The sequence below is a fragment of the Hylobates moloch genome, unplaced genomic scaffold, assembly GCF_009828535.3.
Source record: "Hylobates moloch isolate HMO894 unplaced genomic scaffold, HMol_V3 SCAFFOLD_8, whole genome shotgun sequence".
NCBI lineage: Eukaryota > Metazoa > Chordata > Mammalia > Primates > Hylobatidae > Hylobates > Hylobates moloch.
This window is the reverse complement of record NW_026652283.1, coordinates 18,432,824-18,444,325: the sequence shown is the minus strand read 5'-3', so window position 1 is coordinate 18,444,325 and position 11,502 is coordinate 18,432,824. Positions and strand designations below refer to the sequence as shown.

General features: G+C 41.4%; 1 non-coding gene across 1 annotated transcript; it reads right to left on the bottom strand.

Moving 5' to 3' along the window:
- Positions 1 to 10,605: 10,605 nt before the first annotated feature.
- On the bottom strand, positions 10,606 to 10,770 carry LOC116474061 (U1 spliceosomal RNA). Its single transcript, XR_004249593.1, has one exon. It is a non-coding gene; the product is annotated as a U1 spliceosomal RNA (small nuclear RNA).
- Positions 10,771 to 11,502: the final 732 nt, after the last annotated feature.

Here is an 11,502-nt window from a genome sequence, read left to right as displayed (position 1 = left end):
GGCAGGCATGTCAGAAATAATCTTTTTCTTCTGCCTTACAGACCTGACGAGCTTTGCTCACTGGGATATTTTCTAGGAGTTTACATTTATCTCAGGTCCTAGTCTAGGAGATACATCAAAAACAACTAAAAAAAAGGTGGTTGGGCGGGAGGAGGGGCGTTCACTTGTCTAGATGATGCCTTAATAGCCCTAATTAGTAGTATTATTGACTAGAACAAAGCACTTAGCATAAATTAACCTAGGGAATTCTCAAGGATCCCTAAGGAGTAAAGTAGGCAGTAAGTGTGGATTCTATTTGATAGGAAGCTAAGGGTTTCTGAGAAGATAAGAAATCAAGTTTGGCAATAGAACATTAAACAGCAGTAAACATTTTTGGCTGCTTAGTAGAAGGGGCCTACTCCTCTGGGAAAAAAACACTGCTCTTTATTCCCCCCACGTACTCCAGTCTTTGTACTTTGAACAGTTGTTCCACTTAAAAGTAACCTACTTTTTACCCAGCAAGAGCTCGGGGACCTGGTTAGTATCAACACTTAGAAGCAGCAGCTTCTGTGAATTTGGATCTTCCTTTCACCTCCTCCTGTATTGTCACTCATCATAAAAACGTATGGCTAGAATAAAGTGTAGCCTTATGAAATAGGCCACATTATTGAGAAATTAGAATTTGTTCTATCCTTCTTGCTGAAAATTCACTGTCCCCCCCAAAAAAAAAAAAGAGAGAGAGAGATATTTTTTTTTCTTTCTTCTGTCAGACTTCCTTTTGTGTTCTGAATTCCCCAGGAGAAGAGGAACCATTTTTGGCTTCAGACTCATTGGAGCAAATTAAGCAATAGAGTCCCAAAAGGCCTGGAGGGTTTTGCCCCACTAGACCCTGAAGTGAGCCGGATATCCAGAGACTGGAAGCTGGGGATGGTGGACTCTGGAGCAGTGGTGGTGGATTGGGAGTAGAAGACACGCTGATCCTTCACAGCACGTAAGAAGCAGCAGAGCTTCTGTGTGAATGTCTAGAACCCTGCACAGCTTGAAGGTTCTGGGTCAATGCCCCATGGAGGCGGTGAATGGTAAAGGGGAAACGCCTCCAAAAGGACCACACAAGCTTGAACAACAAATATCTCAGCTACTATCAACAAAGGCAGAGAATGGAGGCCCTGGTCCAATTTTTCTGGTTCATTTAAGCCCCTCGGGTCTTTTCCCATTCTGAGTGAAGTAGGGAAGTTCTCCTTAAAAAAAAACTTGAGTTTGGATGTCCTGCTAGCCTGCTAGCCAGGCAAATGGAATAACCCATATTTAATTTGATTCATAACAATAAAGAAATGAGATGCTTTGTGTATACTGATATTCTTGAACGCCAACTGGATACCCTATCCTACTAATCCCATACTGCTTATGAATATGCCCTGGTTCCACAGGTATCTCCACTGCAAATGAACTAACTACTCAGTTAACTAGTTCAGGGTTTGGACATTTTATACCTGCAACATGTAGATTACCCTAGTCTTGGTATGCCCCTTTTTTATTAAATTAAATTTTATTAAAAATCTGTGTATCCCTCTTTAAATTTGTAATTACCATGAAAAAAGATTCCTATCATGTTTTTTGCCTGATTTGGATATTTAGATATATCTGAGGGGCATTTCTGAATTCTCAGCTGCTTTGTGCAGAAGTTTTATGACAAAAGGCAAAAGCGGAAGAAACATGACAAATTTATCAATCTCCACCAATAAGTCAAGTGGCCAAAGCTCCCTTGCCTTCCATGCCCATGTCAGAGAACAACAGAGCAAAACGCAATTATAGAGCATAAGGTTCTTGTGCAGCTTTGCTCTGAAGACAGTGAGTCCTGTTTTCTGCTTTTAACTAAAAGCAGGTATTTCTACCTTCAAACTGGACAAGTCATTCCACTTCTGTGGGCCTTGGTTTCCTCACCTAAAAGTTTGTATGTTCAACTAAATGATCTCCAAGGCTCTTTACAGCACTAAAATCCTATGATTTCAAGCTATTATATGAAATCCCAGAAACAAAGGACAAGAGGAGCATTGTTCTTATTTTATTGTTCATCCAGCTGGATTTATCAAATTAAGATTCTGAGTTTATAAATAAGAAAGAAAAGACACTGATACAATATAGAACGCATTTGCAGGAAGACATTTTTCATCCATATGGATCTTAACTATTTCATGTGCTAACAAATAATTGAACAGACTATCTATAGAAATGGTTTTGTCCATTCATCCACTTTTCTCTATAAACGTAAAAATAACTTTATTGCTTTTTTATAAAACTGTGTTTGAATAAAAATAGGAAAATGCAATTCTCAACAGTTTCTGAGATCTAGTTAGGAGAGAAGTTGCCACAACCTCAAACAGCTCTTCAAATGAGGACAAAGGTAAGAGTGCCATCTGCTGGCCTAAATTGTCTAATTGTGTCTTTACAACTTTATACAATAAAATACTTGTAAAACTTACCTACATTCTGCTTTGATGAAAACCCTGAGCTTTTCAATAACTTGATGTGTGGAGCTTACATACAATAATCATTTTTCCAAGTGTCCAAAATACACAAAGCATGTGAGTATACCAAAATATTACACCACAAACTAAATAAGTACTTATTTTAAATATATCCTATAATATTTACCATATCGAAAAGCTACGAATCTATTGGGTCCAAAGGTAAGTAGATAGTGTCTTTCTTTAAAAGCTTCTGAGGAAACTAGAATATTTGGAGTGTTCGTACAGCAGGAAATGGTGTCAATCATCAAAAGATCCCTCAGTTTAATAGCAGCAACCTGAATGGTAACTCTACAGACAGGGTTTAATTAAGGAAGAGCACACAGTTAACTTGGAAAATCGTACATCAGATTTAAGCATAACTTCATGCCTTCACACTGGCATCAATAGGCAGATGAAGGCCACGATGAAACACTCACCAACTGACTCTCCTCTGTGGGATGTTATGGTACTAACTTCTGGGCTACCAGGAGCACTAGTATTCTTTTTAACCCTTTCTTACCCTCAAAATCCCCTTCAGGGAAGATTCTCTTCCAACAGGATACCTTATGGCAATGGAGATGCTCAGGGAATGTTTCACACGAAACAAATACAATTCAATCAGATGACTTATTCAAGTAAGTCTGGGGTAATCTCAGGACAATTCACTCCATTGCCTGAAATGTTGGATAACCGTATAGGGCAACGCTGAACAGACATCTAAGGAGGAGTGTGAAACAACTGGAATATTTTTCATTCAAAAAAAGTACTTGAAACTTTCTATGTATAAAGTATTTAACTAGAAAAAAACAATTATTCTAAACAGATGAAGTTCAATATTACCAAGAACCCAAGAGACAGACAAGCATAGTTCTCAAGGATCCTTGGCATTCCTATTAATTTTCTGTCTTATTGATAAAAATAGTCTCCTAGCAATTCATTCATTCTTGGTTTTAAAGGTATTTTATTTTCTCACAATGATATGCTGTGAAGTTGTATGGAAAAGACAATTATTAAAATATTAAAGTGTGGTGGCTCACGCCTGTAATCCCAGCACTTTGGGAGGCCAAAGTGGGTGGATCATGAGGTCGGGAGTTCAAGATCAGCCTGGCCAAGATGGTGAAACCTGTCTCTACTAAAAATACACAAAACAATTAGCCAGGTGTGGTGGTGGGCACCTATAATCCCAGCTACTCGGGAGGCTGAGGCAGAGAATTGCTTAAACCCAGGAGGCAGAGGATACAGTGAGCCGAGATCACACCACTGTACTCCAGCCTGGGCAAAAGAGTGAAACTCTCGAAAAATAATAATAATAATAATAATAAAGCAAGTAACTAGTATACTGTGAACTTAGGCATAGGTGAAGACAGGATCTATATGGAAAATAACATATGCTTTACTATTCTTTTGTTCGAAGTTGTTATCAATTCTGTTATTTCCTCTATGTATGAATGTGAATGACTAATGAATAAGCCACCCTATACATCACTCGTGGTCTGTATATTGAATTAAAGCTGTTTCATGATAAAAGGGCCGTTTCAGTTAGTATTGGTGCTGTATCTTCGTACCTTTTCCATTTATGTGTCCCAGGATGTGTGAATGCAGTTGCCTGAAACTCACATGCTGCTTCTGATCTCTCAGAGTAGCTTTAGGTCATTTTGTGTAACTCCACCAATATTGCAAAAGTCCTAATAATAGGGCTCCAAAATCACATCCACAAGAATGCAGGAAACCAGTGAGTTTACAAGTCCATGACAATAGACAACTTGGAGGAAATTAGTTCATATAAAACATGTCACTCTTCATATTGTTCCAGATTGAAACAATGTGAGAGAGAACAGGATGACTCACATGCAAATGGTAAAAATAAAAATATATATGGCCAATAAATTAGAAGTCAAAGAAAAATTTAAACAACAATGAAGTATTATATATAATTCGCCAGTCTAGCATTGTTGATAATTTAATTATTGAGAGCATGAGGGAACAGACTACTCACATAAGCAACTGGTAGGAAAATAGAGTGATCCAACATTTAGACAGAGATGTAGAAATAGAACCGGACATAGATAGAGATATATATTCTTAAAAATATACAAATATTCGGACCATTTCACTCAGCAATCACATTTCTAGGATGAACACAGAATTATTCATAAGTTACAGACAAAAACGTAAACATCTACTTACACTGAATTGATAAAATGAAAATAAATTTTTGTCTGTCAATATAATGGAATTTCATGAAGCCAAGAAAAACTATGTTTTATTAATAGAAGAATGGTTTACGGGTTGAGAAAATGCCTTTGATATACTGTTCAGTGAAAAGAAAAGGTAGGGTGATAAGTTCAATTAAGTCAATATTTGTGAATACGCATATTTAGCAAGTATACGGTAACTAACATAGAAAAAGACACTGAAGAAAATATAATAATAACTGTTTTCTTTGGAATAGAAATTACTGATTTTTTTCATCATATGCTTTTCTATATTTTCTAAATTTTCTGTTGTGAATACACATTCTTTTTACCAGAAAAACAGTTTTACTTAAAATAAACACAATGCAAGATAAGACATTTGAGAATAAAGTAGAACTTATGTTTTGAGAAGATCAAAGGCTACAGTACTTTCAGGCACCTCAGTTAAACAGGGATTAGTACTTGGGCAATTCATCTGGCTCTTAATTTCCTGGACATTGAGCCAAAAATGGAGTAACAATTTCCATTTTCTACCTACAGAATTGAGTTACATACATATTTTTTTCCAAGAACTGTAGTCAAACAAGAATTTATTATTTGCATCCTTATATAAATAAGACTTCATGAAATATATTGAGCTATCACTTCAACAGTGGTCTTAAAAATTGGTCAGTTTCAGCTGGGCATGGTGGCTCACACCTGTAATCCTAGCACTGTGGGAGGCCGAGGTGGGAGGATTGCTTGGCCCCAAGGAGTTGGACACCAGCCTAGGTAGGCAACATGGCAAAATCCATTTCTACAGAAACGTACAAAATTAGATGGCTGGCATGCACCTGTGGTCCCAGCTATGTGGTGGGGGCATGGGTTGAGCCCAGGAGGTTGAGATTGATCACACCACTGCACGCCAGCCTGGGCAACAGAGCAAGACACTGTCTTAAAAAAAAAAAAAAAGTCAATTTCTTTTGGCATCTTTCAGGCATCAACCCTGTAATAAATCATATTCCACTACACGAAATTAAGTATAAATACAATTTTGTGACAGATCACTGTAATATATGGCAATAGATGGGTCCTTGTAACATGCATTCAGGTAACAAGTATTTTTAATAAAATCATAATTATCTAATACTGCTCTATTCTGAAAGAATCATTTTGGTTGTAACAAAGGCTTAGTTAGAAGAAGAATGTTCCCTTTTACTCAAAGGGAATGTTTTAATATCTGAATATCTTAGATTAAAATAAGCACTTCCATTATTTCCCAAAGGAATTACAATGAGTTATCTACATGTATTTTTGTGTGCTACACATTGGCATTTATAACACGCTTTGATTCACATCAAAACCCATTTGCTTTAAATTTGAAAAAGACCTTATAGAAAGCGTCCAGCTGCATTCTTATAAATAGCATAAAAATTCCCTAGAAGGATTAAGTTGATCATGTCAACTTTTCCCGCCCTTACATACAATAACCATCTCATCAATCACACAAAGTCAAAACAAAATCAGGGAATGGGTCTTTCTCTTAACCAGTCTAGATATGCCAACCTCTCCTTTGCCTAAATGTAGTGAACACTCACTTGGCCTTGCTTCCAATCCATGGACAATTCACTGTCTCATCTATATTCTCTCACTATGATACCCTTTTAGTATGTTTAGGAAGAACCTTGCTGATATCTATGACACCTGTCTCAGAAAAGTTATGAGCATACCCCAGACATCCCTGTTCACACTGAGGTTAATTTTTTTCAGATAAGGTCTCACTCTGTTGCCCAGGCTGGAGTGTAGTGGCATGATCACCCCTCAGGCTGAGAAAATCCTCCTACCTCAGCCTCCCAAGTAGCTGAGGCCACAGGCACATATCACCATGCCCAGCTAATTTTTGAAATTTATTTTTTGTAGAAACGAGGTCTCACTATGTTGCCCAGGCTCGTCTCGACCTCCTGGGCTCAAGCAATCTGCCCACCCAGGCCTCCCAAAGTGCTGGGATTACAGGCATGAGCCACCACACCTGGCGGATACTCCTATTTTATTCAGCAAATGTTTGAATCTCTTGCCATGTGCCAACACTAAACCCTATATAAAACAGACTAGAAATATGAGGCAATATGTAGAATAAAGTGTTATAATTGCTACAATAGCATTAAGTACATGGTTCAATGAAGAGCAAAGGAAAAAACTGTCAAATTTATCAAATACAGATAGCAAGTTTACTACTGTGAAATATGTATTCATATTTATCCTTCAATGACCTTGAAAGTGTTTTTCATTTTAATACATTATGATTGAAGGATCAAGTGAAGAGTCCAACCATTTTTCCAGCCTTGATTTTCCTTTTACTCTCAGTATGTCTTGATATAACGTAAAATACAGAACAGACATTCTTATGATGGTGTTTTATTATGTTTAACTAACATGAAATAGCATTAATTAAATTACTGGTATACAAAGCTACCATACCCTCCCTTTATGCCACATAACTATCACTTTGGGGGGTCTTGTGAATATTTGTCATGTTTGTGCAATCCAGCATCTTTTAAACACTCTTCTTATGTTGCAACATTTTTGCACATTCTCATTCCTGTCTCTTCAATGAAGAAACCAGAACCCCAGTCTTCTTTGCAGCTGTATGAAAGTATGTAATGCATCAACACCCAGGACTTCAGTCTGGAAGTTAGTGACATTACAAAGCACATGTACTCTGCCTTTCACAGCAACAGAAGCATCTGGGTTTTCAAGATCAGTAGCCCCAGAATTTTGCACTCCAGGCCCCAATACTATCAGTTGAATTTGCAGTGTCTAGGACAAAATGGAATGTCTGTGCTAAGTGGCAGCAGCATTGGTGTCTTTGCTGGAGTAGCCACCAAGGTCTGGTTTGGGTACCGTTTCTGGCTTTGTAGTGGCTGAGCCAGATACCCTAAATCTATTGGCAATTCTTTAATGCCAAAGATGTGTATATTTTTTAATTTATTTTCTTTTTTATAATTTTTTTTAACTTTCATTTTAGGTTCAGGGGTGCATGTTCAGGTTTGTTATATAAGTAAATTCATGTTACAAGGGTTTTGTTGTACAGATTATTTCATCACCCAGGTAATAAGCCTAGTACCCAAGAGTTATTTTTTCTGCTCCTCTCCCTCCTCTCACCCTCCCCACTCAAGTAGGCCCCAGTGTCTGCTGTTCTCTTGTGTTCATGGGTTCTCATCATTTAGCTCCCACTTATAAGTGAGAACATACGATATTTGGTTTTCTCTTCCTGCATTAGTTTGCTAAGGATAATAGCCTCCAGCTCCATCCAGCTTCCCACAAAACACACGAATTTGTTCTGTTTTATGGCTGCATGGTATTCCATGGTGTAGATGTACCACATTTTCTGTATCTAATCTGTCACCAATGGGCATTTAAGTTGATTCCATGTCTTTGCTATTGTGAACAGTGCTGAAATGAACATTCACATGCATGTATCTTTGTGATAGAAGGATTTATATTCCTTTGAGTATATACCCAGTAATGGTGATGGCAGCGGTGGGCTGCCTGGAGTGGCAGCTGCCATCACAACAGGTGCAGCAGGGAAGCATGTTCAGGGCTGCGTGCTCCATGTAGCCATCGGGAGCCAGAGAAAAGAGGGAGCCTGGCCCCTTCTGAGTTGGGGCAGGTGCTCCCCAGGTACACTGCAGCCACCCAAGCCACGGCTGTGGACCCTGAAATCCCTGTGCTCTCAGGGCCCAGGAGCAGGCGGGAGGCCTACCCTTCTGGGCTCAGCTGCAGTCACCCAAGTCAGGGCTACAGATCCAGGCTTCCCACTCCATGGAGCAGGCAGAAGCCCTGCCCTCCCAGGTGCAGCTGCAGCTGCAGCTGCCTAAGTTGTGGCTGTGGGCCTGGGCCTCCCTGTGCTCTTGGTGGGGACAGAAGCAGGCAGGAGCCTCGCACTTCCAAGTGCAGCTGCAGCTACCCAAGTTGTGGCTGCAGACCCAGGCCTCCCACACCGTGAGGCAGACAGGAGCTCTGCATCCCCCCAGGCATGGCTGCAGCCACCCAAACAGCAGCTGTGAACCCAGACCTCCCTGTGCTTTTGGGGCCCAGGAAGACCCACCCTGCCCTCGCAGGCTCAGAAGTGCCTTCTCCCACTGCCTGGCTTCTCCTTGTTGTTGGCACCCACTCTGATCTTGGAGCGAAGTCAGGGCTGAGCCCAGGCACTGTCACAGCCCAGCAAGATATGCACATGCTCAAGGCAGTTCTGACTCACCAGCTACCTGCTGCCTTGTCCCTCTCCAGACTTTGGGCACTGACAAGCATAGGAGGGAAGCCGAGGTGGGGGCTGAGGGCAGCTCAGCACTGGCCTGTAGGCGTCCCTTGGCACGAAGATCCTGAAAAGCAGTGGGAGGCAGACAGGCTCCTGGGCAGAAGTAGGTGGGTTCCCAGTGAGGCTCCATCTTCAGGCCACGGGTGGGCCTGAAGACTGGGGGCTGGGCTGCCAGTCTCGCAGACCAGAGTAGAAACTTGTAGTGCCTTTTCCAGGTCTGCCCATGCCCACCCATGGACAAATCAGTACTCACTTCTTCCCCTTTGAGGCCCATAAAAGCCCTAGGCTCAGCCACAGGTGAGCAGATGTTAGGACAACCAGCTACAGAGAGGAGCTACCCACTCCAGGGCTTCCTCTCTGTTGAGAGCTGCAGAGACAATGGGACAACCTGCCTGCTGAGATGAGCTTCCCACTGCAAGATCTACCCTCTGCTAGGAGCTAAACACTCACTGGGCCACCCTGGCTGTGGAAAGGAGCTACTCACTGCTGCTCTCCTCTGAGCTGTTCTATTGCTCAACAAACCTCCTCTTCATCTTGTTCACCCTCCACTTATCTGTGTACCTCATTCTTCCTGGTCACAGGACAAGAACTCAGGACCTCTCAAACAGCAGGAATAAAAGAGCTGTAACACAAACAAAGCTGAAACATGTCCCTTGCTTACTATGTCATGGGTGAAGAGAAGGACAGAAGAGCTGCAGCCCTTCAGGGAACCCAGACCTGGGAGCTCCCTAAGCCAGGGCTGTGACTCCCTCTTTGGGGCCCTGTGGTTCCCGGCATCTCCAAGCTTCTGGGTGCCACCATGTTCCCAGTGCCAGCTGTGGAAGTGCTTGCAGTGCACCTGGTCCAGTCACAGCCTCGCAGAGAGCTGGAGCTGCCCATGCCAGCACCTGGAGTTGCCCACCCCACTGCAGTAGCTGCTGTCTGACTGCACAGTGGCCAAAACCCATGCTCACTCACAAACCCCTCACTGCTGCATGCCTGGCTTGCCCTTGGCAGGGATGGGATCCAGGCCAGCAGCATGAGTCAGGCACAGCTTGCCAGGCTGAGTGGGCAGAACAAGCCCAGTGGGCTCAAGCAAAACTCAGGCAAAGGCACCATCAGCCACAGAGGTTTCTGGCCAGAAAAGCAGCACCCTAAAGATCCCATGACAATGGGATTGCTGGGTCAGATGGTAGTTCCATTTTTAGCTCTTTGAGGAATCACCACACTGCTTTCCACAATGGCTGAACTAATTTACACTCCCACCAACAGTGTAAAAGTGCTCCTTTTTCTCCACATCCATTTTTTTTATTTTTTATTAATAGCCATTCTGACTGGTATGAGATGGTATCTCACGGTGGTTTTGATTTGCATTTCTCTAATGATCGGTGATGTGGAGCTTTTTCTCATATGGTCATTGGCCACATGTATGTCTTCTTTTGAAAAGTGTCTGTTTATGTCCTTCACCCACTTTTTAATGGGGTTGTTTTTCTCTTGTAAATTTAAGTTTCTTACAGGTGCTGGATATTAGATCTTTGTTCAAAGCATAGTTTGCAAATATTTTCTCCCATTCTGTAGGTTGTCTGTTCACTCTGTTGATAGTTTCTTTCATTTTAATTTAATTATAAAAAATTATTTAACAATATACACAGGGAAAGCGCAAACACAGTCCCCCCACTACCACAAATTATGCAGTCAAGTTTCTTGCATTTGGGAAAATCAAAGGGGCCAGTACTCCCAGAGTGCAATAGGTGAGCCTTACTCTGGGAAAACCACCTTTGTGATCACAGTATCTCCCCTGCTAGGTAAGTAAGGTAGTTTCCTTTGCTGTAACAGAAGCTCTTAAGTTTGATTAGATTCCATTTTTCAATTTTCGCTTTTCTTACAATTGCTTTTGGCATTTTTGTTATGAAATCTTTGCCAGTTCCTATGTCCAGGATGGTATTGCCTAGGTTGTCTTCCAGGGTTTTTATAGTTTTAGGTTTTACATTTAAGTCTTTAACCCTCTTGAGTTGATTTTGTATACGGTATAAGGAAGGGATCCAGCTTCAATCTTCTGCACATGGCTGGCCAGTTATCCCAGCACCATTTATTGACTAGGGAGTCTTTTCCCCATTGCTTGTTTTTGTCAGCTTTGTCGAAAATCAAATGGTCGTAGGTGTGCGGCCTTATTTCTGGGCTCTCTATTCTGTTCCACCGGTCTATTTGCCTGTTTTTGTACCAGTAGCATGCTATTTTGGTTGCTGCATAGCTGAGCTAAGGTGGATTTATTGTTGGAAGCACTGACACACTTCCAATGGCTACAGACTATGGAGGGTGACTTCCCCTCAAGGATATCTGACTCCAAACCTCCTAATGATCACAGAGCAATACCCTTGGAGTACTCCACTTTCTACCCTTCAGGAATATAGACAATGCATGAGTAGTTCCTAGTTCTCTTAGCAGCTTGCCCTCCTACTTCTCCAACTGTGAAACACTTAGCTCCATAAGCACCGAGTCAGCTTAGGAAAAAGAGACTACCTCTCTTTGCTTCTGGTTATGTACA